We start from the raw sequence: 12,273 nt of genomic DNA on the forward strand, positions 1-12,273 counted from the left end.
TTCAGTTATTTACCCCACTTTTAAGCTTGGACTTCAGAAATCTCTTGGTGTCTGGACTGCACCTGACACAGAGCAGTCCTGCTGGACCCTCTTACCAGAGCTCTCCAGAGCTTACCAGAGGGTTTGATGCTCAGCTCATACCCTGGGCCAGGCCAACATTTGCTCGTTTCCCAGTATTTTCTTGAGCAGAGCATGGCTTCACACTTGCTTTGCTATTCAATCCTGGCTCATCTGAATTCTCAGATATCCCTCCTGAAAGAAACTGATTGTTCAAACTGATCAGAATGGGCACAAAGATTTCACTCCTTTCCTACCACAGGCTGGACCTTAGGAAATGTCATTTGGGAGTCAGGACACAGTAGAAAGCCACCTCCCTGCTGTTCCTCTGCTCTGCCTCTGGCTCAGTAGAGTCTCTAAGGGTCTGAAAGTCTGTCCTGAAGTTTCAAAACAATCCTCCTTGTGTTCTCCCTTATCGGTCTGAGTTCCCAGAGCCACGGGACATGGTATGTGGCCCTCAGCATCTGGGGACCTGGAGGACAGCTCTGCCTTGCCTCATGAGGGGGCAGAGAGCAGGCAGGACTGAGGCTCTGCTGCTGTCCCTGCTGCCTCCTTTTCCCATCAGCCATGGGAGACAAGCTCCCCTTTTCTGCTTAAAAAATTGCCTGGATCAAGGTTTCACAGCTTCTCTGACCATTCCAGAGTGCACTAAGGTAGGACTGATTTTCTCCATGGGTAATGTGGTGCCTCAGTGGATCATGAGATTCCAGGATGACTTGGGAGACACATGGAAGCCAACATCCACCTGCCAGCTGTGGCTGGGCTCCCTCTGTTTCCAGGTAGTTATGTCTCAGGTTCAGACAGGCACCCAGCAGTGGCATCTTGTCAGGGAACTTGAGATCTCCACCAGATGGAAGACAGTGGAGGTCTCCAGAGACTTTTCCTACATAAGGTTGTTGTCTTACATCTCTTTGCCCTCATATTTTTGGCTCCTGGCATGCCCACTAAGCTTCTTTGCCTTGCCCCCAGCTGCTGAAGCAGCCCCAGGGCTGGGCACACTGCCTGCAGGTACCTCCTGAGTGCCCATCTGTATTCATGGAAATAATCCTATCAGGATCTGATGACATTTGTAAATATTTGCATTTTGTGAGGAAATACCCTGTTTAAACATAGGTTGATATTAATTCCATCTTCTTCGCGTTCCCCCACATCCTTGAGCTCCGTTCACCAGCCCTGGCCCCTGAGACAGCTCTGCTGAAAGCAAATATGTCAGTCTGCACTGCACAGGGAATATTTTAAGGCTCTGAAAACAAAGTTTCTTATAGCAAAGCTGCCAAAAGTGTAACCACTGCCATACTAAAATATCCTCTGCCTCCTACATTTGTAACGTGGGAGTCTTTTATATCCTCTTTACTGTTGCTGAACCATACATTTGTATTGGCAGCAGATGTATATAGACTGGGACCTATTTCAGTGTCATGCAAAAGAGCTCTTAGGTTAAAAGATACATTACAACTTACTGGAAAGCTTGAAATTAACTGCGTGATGATGCCACACGAAGATAAGGAACCAGCAATTTTATTGAATTATGATTTTATCCATATGGGCTGAAGGTTTGAACTGTGTTAACATCTCCAAAGGCCTCCATTTGCCAAATTAACTATTGAGGTTTTGGGCAACTAGTTGGAGACAGGAAAAAAAAGACCTGATTTAACTGTTTCCAGACAGAAAAGCACTGCCCCCTTCTACACTGTACAGGAGTAACCCAAAAAGAAGGCAGCCAAACACAGCCCCTGCTCCAGCCCTGGCTGGGCAGTGTGAGGGATGCAGGGAGGGTACAAACTTCCTTGGTTCTCAGGCACAGTGGCAGGAAAGACTCAGTTGGTCCCTATGAAGCTCTGCTGTGGTTATTATTAATAGCAAACCCATAAATGTCAGTACTTCACTGGTCAAATTCCTCTGCAAGGCTAACAGACCTCTATAGATTTAAGCAGCAGTGCCAAAGGTGTACTCAGACAGACCAGGATTTCCTTGGGTATCTGGCAGTGGCAGGCAAAGGGTTAATGATGGGAAAACACACACAGGTTATGGGGAAGGATAAAGGACTTTTTTCTTAATATATGTTATTTGCTTCACATCTTAGTTCTTGGCACAGCGTCCCCCGCCTCTAATCACACCCTATAACTGCAGTTTAAATCAAAACCCACAAGGCTGGACCAGTTGGATCCAGTTTCTATTAAGCCATTTGAGCTGTGACTGAGCAGACTTGCTGTCACCAAGCCAGTCCCCTGCCTGTGCCTCCACATAATGAGGCTCCCGTGGCAGCCGCTGCTCCCCGCTCAGTGCAGGGGAATCCAGGAAATCCCGGATCGGGATACATCCCCCGGCACCGGCCCTCTCCTCCCCACGTAGCCAGGTGGTGAAGGATGGCCCAGCACAGGAAGAGGCTCTTGCCAGGCTGTGGAGCACACCTGAAAAACTTAGGCCATTTCATAGGTCCACAAGAAAAAAAAAAAAGAAAAAACCATAAAGTTCCCAAGTTAAAGTGAAATCCCGTTTTTGTCCTTCCCTGTAATTTGTTGGATCATTGACCCTCTGAAGACCCTGGGTGGTGGTTTTGCTGGGAAGGGCACTGCCCAGCCACAAGCGGGTATGCAGCTGCAAAGGATGAGATCCCACCTTCTCCATGGGGCATCCCTTCTCCAACAGGCTATGGGTTGGAGCCACAGCTGATAAAATTGCCTGGGAGCCCTTTTGCTCTCTGCTGGTGTCAGTGAGGGAGCTGGTCTCCTGATTTTACAGGTCTACAAAAACACCATTTGCTCCCTAACATGGCACACCCACTGATGCACATGAGGATATGTAGGAAACAGTCCCAGACACAATTCCAGCCACCTCTGCCCTGCCCATGGCTGCTCCCGGGACCCCTGGAACACAGGGCAGAAGGATGGAGGGAAACAATGCCTTGGCATCACTGGGCTCTGGTTTAACTCCTTTTTTGCAGCCATTTTGAATGCTGAATGAAGGAGGAAAAATAGCATGAGCCATAAAAATCCAAGCCAGTCTCTGATGTCAGATGTGTTTGAAAGTGGAATTGCTTCTGTGACAGGGAAGGAGTGTATTTACTAGCACTTCCTGCTTTCTAAACCAGTCTTTTAAAAAGCACTGGTTTGGGTGGGAAGTTTGTTTGGATTGTTTGGAAATTATTGAGGAGGGAATTGAAATTATTAATGGGATTTTTTTTTCTTTCCCTTCATATGTCACTGAACTGCACAAGAGAGCCGCAGACTCCAAACTGTGAATGCCTGTTCCTGGACTCTGAGCTCCTGAGGTTGATTTTACCACTTCAATAATAAGGGGAAATTATGTGGATTGGTGGCAGAAGCAAGTTATATGGTGAGTGGAGAGGAACACATCTCCAGAGCCACGTTACTGCCTCAGACAAGGCTGCAGCAGGCAACGGCGCCCGGCTCTCCCGGCACAGACGACTACAATGAATGACCTAAGAGGCCCTGGTAAAAATTAATTGAGTTAATTAATTGAGCATCTGTGGCATGGCTATTTTCTCTGCATGCCCTGGCTCTTAGTCCTCATTTCTGAGGGGAGAAAGCGTCATTGAACCAATTTATTGGCAGTGCTGGTTCTCTGAGGCAGAGGTTGTCACCCTCGGTGTCCCGTTGGCTCTGAGATACTCATTGCAGGTGCCTGAGCCTCAGCTGGGGCTGGGCACTGTTTGAGCTTGTGGCAAGGTTTTCTATCTGCAGAGAACAGGGAGAAGGTAATATTTTGGGGAGTTTCTATGCTAGTGTTCACAGAGGAATGGCATTGCATTCCGTCCAACTGCTGCAAGCCCAGGATGGGACATGGTGCTGAGGGCACCTGCGTGGGGGAGGGCAGGCTGGGTGCACAGCATGCCTCAAGATTCCTCAAAAGTGATGTAAACCTAGTCCTTCCATTTCCTTTTGTTATGTGCAGCAGGTCAGGTCCTGCTCTGGAAGTCACTGAGTTGTGGATCAGCCACGTAGCTGATGGAAATGCTGCTGCTGGCCCGTGGAAGGGTTTTATTTTTCAGTCAACACATACAGGAAAGAATAAAGTTTTATTTTCTTAGCTATCACTTTTTGCAGCCCGTGTCAAGCTAACAATGGCTGGGTATTCCTCTGAGGTTGTAAAATAAGCTCATTCATGCTTTCCTTTCTCTCTATTTGCTGTAAGAAAAATCTACTGAGCTTCTGTTTGCTTTTGAGGTGGAGCCCGTGGTATGGCACCAGCAGCCAAGCACTGCTCTGCTCAAACATGAGGGCAATGCCATTTGTGTTCCCTCAGCCACACGGGTACAGAGATAGGGAAATGTCAGTGGGAGCCTCTTGTGGGCTCCTTCTCACCAAGGGGAGCCTCCCTCCCTCTCTGCTGCCTTTGCTGGAGCTCTGTCATTTCCACTATGGACCGTGCAGGGAGCAGTGGCCACTTCCCACTGAGTCAGAGCTGAATCACCGCCCCACACTGAGCACAAGGGGCCCCAGGGCTGCTGGAGATGCTGCTTTGGTGGTGGTGGAAGCCGAGTCTGTATCAATGTGGGGATGGATGGGGGATGTTGTCCTTTGGCACATAGTGGTGGCCTGTTGATATGCGGCATTGAGGTGCAGCAGAGGCCAGGGGAGGAGATGATAAAGTGACATGTGTGTCTTTGGAAAGAGAGGCAGCCAAAGATTCACCTGACTCCCTGAGAAGGGGCATGGTGGAGGAGTTTGGATGCTATCCCAAAACCTCCTGCCGGTGACAGGAGACTAGTGATGGCAATATTGCCAGCATGGCTGTGGGACAAGGACAGCAGCACTTCAAACAGCTTTACCTGCCAGGAGCAAAATGCTTTAGGAAGTATAGCTAGGCATTTGGCAAACCTTGCAGGATTTTCAGGGAAAAGTGTGGTTGAGTATGTGGCCATCCTGGAGAGCCCCGGGGACAGCAGTTGTGTATCTACAGCTGCAGGAAGAGGTGGGCACACACTGACACGAGACCAGGTCCAGTTACAGTCCAAATGTCAGAGCTCACTAGCAACCACTGAAATCCTGGTGGCCAGACATAGCTGAAAAGCAGATCTCACCAAAAATTAGGTGAACTCACAGGCAGTTGGACTTTCCAGGTTTGAGGATATGCTTTATCTTGACTCATCCAGGCTTAAGCCATGGGCACATCCCAGTTGCTTTGCTGACAGGCAGGTCCGGTTTGGCCTGGAGGGGCAGTCCAGAAGCAGGAATCACACCTGGGGAAGAGGAAGACACATGGGAGTGGTTGAGGAAGGAACGAGACATCCCTCCTGTCCTTTCAACAGGTTTGGGGCCTATTCTTTGGTGTGTTTTACTGGTCCAAAAGCAGAGCAGCCTCCCGTCCTGAATTCCTCCCCAGTTCTCCCATCACAGCATGACCAGTATGAATGCCGGCAGCTGGAAGACTGGAATAGCAGCTACCATTGCATAGGCCCCACTGATTTGTCCTGTGGTTTTTCCATGTCCTTTAATCTCCAGTAAATAATCCCTCACTTCCTTGTGGTCTTTCTAATTCCATGCTCCGTGCTGGTGCTTCCTGTAAACAGCGGAGCTGGTGGCCCGTGTGTGGCCACCGCCGTGTAATTGAGGCTCTCCCCTGCTGTGCAAAGGGCATGTGACAGGGCTGTTTGTCAGGCTGGATGGGGCTGTGGCCACGGGCTAAATAATGGAAATACCAGATTCTCCCCTCCATCGAGCCAGAAGAAGTCAGGGCTGGCTCTGATGAGGCCATTGGATCATACTGGTGTAAAACCAGCACGTGTGAGAGCATCAGGTCCAGACACCAATGAATTGCACCATCTGGCCTCCAGAAATCATGATTAGGCCAGTGCTTGAAAGCAAAACTGGGCTAAATTACAGGCAATGAGGTCCCTCCAGCACATGTTTGCACTGGTGCTTGGTCTTTGATGGAGGAGCCATGTCCCATGCAGAAGCTGTGACCAGACCTTGCTCAGCCCTTAATTGCCACATCTATGGTCTAAAATTTTGAGTGGAGTACTAAAATAAAAGAAAAAGATTAAGGGTCTATGCTGAATGAAGCCTCTTCCTGATGCTGGCTGCCCCACAGGCTGGATCCTTTGCCACCAGAGGTAAGGCAAGAGGCCACCAGATCCTCCTCGGACAGCAAGGGAGGTTGAGAAGGCATTTTTCTGGTCAAAATATCTTCAGCTGCTCTATGAGGGCAGGAGCTGTGACATTTGTGTATCAGATACCCATCCTCAAGCCTAAAAGCATTTATTTTCCCCAGTGAATTTGTGTCAAACTAACGGTGGATTACAGAGGGCTGTGACAGTGGGCTGCACTTTTTGGGTGGCACAGCTTTTCCTCCTGTATGAAATCTCCCCTCTCTGGGTTTCTGCTGACCAGCAGATCCCTCCACAGATACCTGAGCATCCAACAAACTATTTCTGCAGGGACTTCTCTGCTCCCAACAGATCTTGGGCTCTCACCTGTGCTTGTCCTGGCCATCCTTCTGCAGGGGCATCTGCACATACCTGGCTGGAAGATGACAGTGTGAGTGTGTTTCTGGAGGTCTTGGTGCAGTCAGATGGGTGCAATTCTGCCAGCCCTGCCAACATTTGCAACTTGCAACATCAGTGCTGAGCTTTACACATCCATAGGAGGGATCCTCCCTTTACACATGCTCCTTTCCAGCACAGCTGCTTCCAGAAATCTCCAGGTTTCAATCCATTGGCTATTTCAACTTAGTCCCAATTTATTTCTTTTATTTACATAAGCTCCCAGCAGCCAAGCCGTGTCAGCCAAGGGAATCCTGCTCAGTCTTTCAGCATTAACATCTCAATTATCAGAGCAATGCCTTCCTCCACAAGAGGATTGAACATGTGTGTTGGAACTCCTTGAAGTATTTTCAGAGCTGAAGCATAAGCAGGGATTCGTTTTGGAGTGGCATTGGAGGTGCTCAAAAAAGTGCTGTGAGGTAAAGGCCAGCCTCAATTCATGTCATTTGATGTCACTTAATGTCTGCCACCTTGTTTAGAATGGGACAGTCAACAGGAAATATGTAGCAGAGCTGAGATTTTCCTTTCCTTTAATGCTAATGACCCAGCTGTATCTCACCACGGTGCTTGTATCCCAGGGAACTGCATGGATCCTGCTGCTGGCTTGTGTGCCGAGTGCCCATCCTGCTCCTCAGACGCTGGTGTTGGCTCAGGAAGTTAGGAGGGCTGATGAGAGGCAGCAGGTGGTGAAGTTTGAGTTTCTGGCTGCTCACCCAGCTCCAGAATGACTGAATGTTGTCAGGAGCAATCCCAGAGCATCCCATGGAGATCAGATGGGGAATATCTTTTCCTTGCCCCTTGGAGGACTGGGAATTGGTGGCTTTTTTCATTACCCCCTTTCCCTTGTGAGGAAGATGCCACATTGCCACCAGACTGGGCTCTTTTGGCTGGAACAGCCTTATGCAAAACTAGACTAAAGCAAAACCCCTACGAGCTGTTTGATGGCTCACTGAGCCCTCCCAGAAGTGTCACAGGTGGGGATGAAACTCCCCCATTCTGTCTGCATTTCTGCCTGTGCTCCTGGATCTCCCTGGCCTCAGGCTGACCATGAGCCTCCCCCACTCCATTTGTTCTGACAATGGGGATGTGAGAAGCCTCGAGAGGAACAGAAAGGCTTTGCCCAGGCAGCAGTAGAAGCCCTTCAAACCTGCAGCCAATAATCGTTGCCTGGAGCTGGTCCCTTTGGCTCCAGGCACTGCTGAATTTGCTGGTGGAGAAAACCACTGCTTTGGATCAAAGCACTGTTAAAGGAGACTTCACAAAAGTGAATAGCTCGTGGTCAAGAAGAGCTGCCAGACTCCTGCTTTCTCAGTAACTAATAAAAGTGCTTTTTAACACAATTAATGTGATGTCTTGCTAAAGACCGAGGGAAATTGGAATTGAGACATTTGTATTTTGACAGACCTTGTGGAAAACTTCTGTTCAGACTGGTAGGAATGAAACCAATAAATTTCTGAAGAAACTTTCTGAATTCAGCCTTCAAGATAATAGATAGGCTGTTCTGACTGTGGATAAATAAACTCTGTTTTTATAAGCGCCTAAAGACCTTCGGGATGACGAAGTGGAACATACTTCAAGTCTCCAAAGATGGGAAGTGGCTTCTGAGTCAAATGCCCTCCTGTGCCAGGGCTCGTATTTTAGACTGAGATCACTCTTTTGTGACTTGTTGACAGGTTTTTTGTTGTACTTTGAAAAAAAAAAAAGGAAAACGTCCCAGGCTGGAAATAGCAGTGAAACATTCCCCAACTGGCCAACCTGTTCTTCAAGAAAACTTCCCAGGGAACATAAAGCTCCAGCTGCAGCCCCAAAAACACTGACTAAGAAATGGCCCCTTAAGTAATGAGTACAGTGAAAAAAATCTATTCTGGGTTACCACAGCCCCTGCCTGAGCATTGCTCATCTCTTATCTTGTGGTGCAGGTGATCACCTGCAGAAAGAAGATTTGGTTCCCACCAGGAAATGCTTAGAGGGTGGACTCTGAACGTGGGAAACTTAACTCACTCCCTTTTTCCTTCCCCCTCCCATGAAGAACAGCCCTCCTTGCAATTCCTGCCCTCCCTGGCAGCCATCCCAAAGACAGGTGGTGAAAAGGCTGGGTCAGAGCTCATGACATTGTGGAAAATCAGGACAGGTCTCTGCATTTGTGCAAGACCAGGGCTTAACTCTGCAAGTGAAACCAAGAGAGATGCAAGAGAGGGCCATGGGTGATGAGCAACACTGGAGCCTTGGCACTAAGCTTTGTTTGCTTTGTCCTCCTGTGTATCCACCTGCTGATGGGGGCTGTTGGATGTGCTGGCCAGCAGGATATGCTTTATTTGAACCAAACACTAAGTCAGTGGTGGAGGAAAAAAGAGATGTCACATATACAGGGTGGAGCCCAAGCCAGGCTGATGGGCTCCAAATGGATTCCTGCAGTGGCAGGAGGCTGAAGGATGGTCCTGACACAAGGGTGGGACACGGGGTCTCAGGATCAAACACCAGTGCAATGGCCAAGGGGCTGAGGCTCAGAGGAGAGGCACCAGCACATTCCAAGAGCTGGCTCAAGGAACTCTGTTTCTTCGGTTTCTCAGAGAGAAAATGAAGGGAGAGCAGGTCAGGGCTTGTGATCTACAAAGGTGATGGAAATAGGGGAGTAACGGGATTTAGGAGGCAAAGTCTTATCAGGTGGCAGGAAATGGGTACCAAATGAATCCAGCCTGTGATAAAGGCTCTTTTATTTAAAAATCATTGCCCAGGGAAGTAACATAGCAAAGCTTATGCTGATTCTCTTCTGAGAATGTTTTGATCATGACTGGTCCCTCCCCACCAAAGCAGATGCCCTGTTTCATGTGGAAATGAATTCAGGTCTGAGTTGCCCCAGGGATGAGCAGCAACCCACCCTGCCTTGGGGCCTGGATTAGGGAAAGGCAGGTTGTCCTTGCCAAGGAGCCGAGCGGGATCAGCGAAGGGTTTCAAGAAGATGCTGAGGCTTTGACTCATGTGCAGAAGAGTTCCCGGGAGCAGCCAGACGCGGCAGCATCCCTGCGGGTCGGCACTGGGCCGGTGCCCAGGTGCCCTTTAGCCCCCTTGGGCTCTGGCTGCTGGGGGCGGGGAGGACAGAGGGGGGGGCTTTTCTCTAGCAGGGGAAAAATCAATCTGCTTTCAGTTCAGCAGCTCACACTCGGGCTGGCTGCAAGAAACGTGTGCTCTGCCGCCAGAGACACCGCAGTTGCTACAGCAACTGCAGAGGACGGAGACACCCTCCCTCTGCCACCCTCCACTCCCCCAAAATAAGGCAGAGCAGGGAAAGCGGTGGTGGGGAGGCAAAGGAACTGGTAGGGACGACCCTCGGCAGCCACGGCTGCTCCGCGCTCTGCTCCCGCCCACGAGCGGTGCTCGGACACCGCTCTGTTCCCATCAGCGCTCACAAGCGCTTCGTTTCCAGGTCATCAAGATTCCATTCAGCAGATCTGCAACCCGGGGCGGCCTGGCAGAGCACGAACCCAGCCCAGCCAGCCCAGCCCACGCACCCGCATGCGGCGGGACGGGGATGCGATGCCGGGGATGCGATGCCGGGGATGTGATGCTGGGCATGCTGCGAGGAGCGCCTCAGCGAAGGGGGGGCAACGGGAGGATAAAACCGAGCGGCGCTGCCATCTCATTACTATTTAAATCGGGCTCCGCGTGGTTCCCAGCACTGTGCCATCCTGCCTCCATAAAAGCTCATGGTTTCCCCTGGTGCTGCTCTCTTAAATATTTAATGACAGGAGGAAGAGCTGCTTTAAGAAACACTTCAGTGCTTCCATCCGAACAGAAGGTTATTTCAGGTGGCCAGAGCAGGCAAGAAAAACCTTTAGCTGTTAATTTTTCAGGATTCTGCAGCTATTGAAGGGGTGGCAGCACGATGACGCAGACTAGGGGGAAAAAGAGAGATCTTCTACGTGTCTGGAGAGAGTAAGGACTCCTGAGGTCTGTCCTGCATCCTCTTCCTGACTACATGTCAGTGTGGCTTGATGTCTTATACTGAAACACTTGAATGAGGCTACAGCTTTGGAGCTTTAGTGGAAAATCCTTGAAGTTCACCTGCCTCCAGATCTTGGCCGTGCACTCTGCCCTCCCCATCCCCTCTGGATGTATCAGGTTTGCTGAGTGCCAAGGATATTTGAAGGCGTCCACCTGCCAGAGACTTCCTAAGGATTTATTTGGGTTCATGAAATGTTTGAAAAGTCTGGGTAAAATTACTGTGGAAGGAAATGTGTTTTAATGCGAGCCAAATCATAACTCAGGCCATTCTGATGTGAGAGAGGAGGGCTGTGCTCCTGCTTCCCTGACAGTCCTGTGTCCCAATGCATCACTCCTGCGTGGACCAGCTCAGTTATTTTGGTACTCGGCTGTCAGGGGGTGGGATGGCAGCAGGGCTAATGGAAGTGTTGCCACAGCCCATATTATTTTCCTAATAAAGCCGATTTTGTCATAGGGAAGCAGCTGGTGTCAGGCTGAAATCGGTGCCCCTGAGCACCATTTCCAGAACAAGCTGGGCACAAGCACTATTTAAAGCAGACAGACATGCCAGGCGCAGCCCCTGTGGTGGCCTGCACCGCACTGCTCCTTGGTGGGAACTGTGAACTCTGCACCAAACCTCTTTGTTAATCCCTGTCCCTTCCCCTGCAGCCGAGCTGCAATCAGGTTTTCATTTGAATTATGCAAAAAGGACGGTGTCAGTGATTTCTCAGCACTGATTTTGTGGAAGGGCAGCTCAGTAATTTATGTCTTCAATATCCAAGGACAGCATTTGTGGAACCTTCTGTTGCTGCTACCCTGGATAAGAAACAGCCTCCCAAGAGAGACAGGGTGGCTGCAGTGGGCCCCAAAAAGGTGCAGGGAGCATATCAACAGGTGTTTGCATTAGTGGTTTTGATGGGACAGGATTTCTTAATTAGCAAGACCTTCTGAAAATATCCTGTTACAGAACCACGGCTAAAATCAATCAGCAGACGCAGCCAAGTGGATTTCTGCACATCTAAAGGCAGGAAAAGAAATAGCACAAGATCTGCTCGGTGCTGCAGAGGGGAGGATTTCAATGCTGCTGAGCAAAGCGTATGTGCAGCATCTCTGCATCCCGGGTAAGGTGGGATAACCCAGTGGCTGGAGCAGGTAATGCATCCAAAAGAAAGCGGGGAGGGGGGGGAAAGGGCAGCCCGAGTTTTGTGGAGGGTCATGAATTCTCTCCCAACGAAGCACTTTGAAGGTGAGATGTGCTACAAGAGTGCTGAGGATTACGGGTTTGTGTCTCTTGCCTCCAGGTCCCTGGGCTAGAGGGGCGGGAGCTGAAGGCAGGGCTGGGAGCCCCATGCTCTGCCTCCTGCCCTGCCTCTGCAGCACGGGAAGCCCTTTCCTAAAGGTTTGGAAAGAGATTTTGTGCAAGTTCTTTCCAAAACCCCCAAATCAGGCTTCCAGCCAGGGTTTTAACCCTGCTCAGAGGGCAGAACACACAGAACCTGGCAGGATCAGGCCCTGCTTGTCTCTTTATCCCTCCCTGGCTCTGCTTGAGCAATAACCTACTTTTTTTTTGCTTTGCAGAAAGAACATCTTGGATTATGTTGCTGAAAATGAGAGGTTTCAGTCATGGTATCAGATGAGCTGCAGGTAAGCAGCGGGTTTAATGTCAGCTTTTTTGGCAGCTTCTTTATTCTCTCCCCTCTTTGTACAAACAAACCGTCTTTGTGAGGAAG

The 12,273-nt window shown here is 49.8% G+C and overlaps 1 long non-coding RNA gene across 1 annotated transcript in view; it reads left to right on the top strand.

Annotated features, from left to right (window-relative positions):
• LOC116449403 overlaps positions 1 to 11,495 on the top strand; it is a 165,430-nt gene extending 153,935 nt beyond the window's left edge. Inside the window, exons 5-6 of the long non-coding RNA XR_004242367.1 lie at positions 3,275 to 3,512; positions 3,973 to 11,495. This is a non-coding gene — a long non-coding RNA (uncharacterized LOC116449403). The remainder of the gene's footprint in view (positions 1 to 3,274; positions 3,513 to 3,972) is intronic.
• Positions 11,496 to 12,273: the final 778 nt, after the last annotated feature.

The sequence above is a fragment of the Corvus moneduloides genome, chromosome 11 (genome assembly GCF_009650955.1).
Source record: "Corvus moneduloides isolate bCorMon1 chromosome 11, bCorMon1.pri, whole genome shotgun sequence".
Taxonomy (NCBI): domain Eukaryota; kingdom Metazoa; phylum Chordata; class Aves; order Passeriformes; family Corvidae; genus Corvus; species Corvus moneduloides.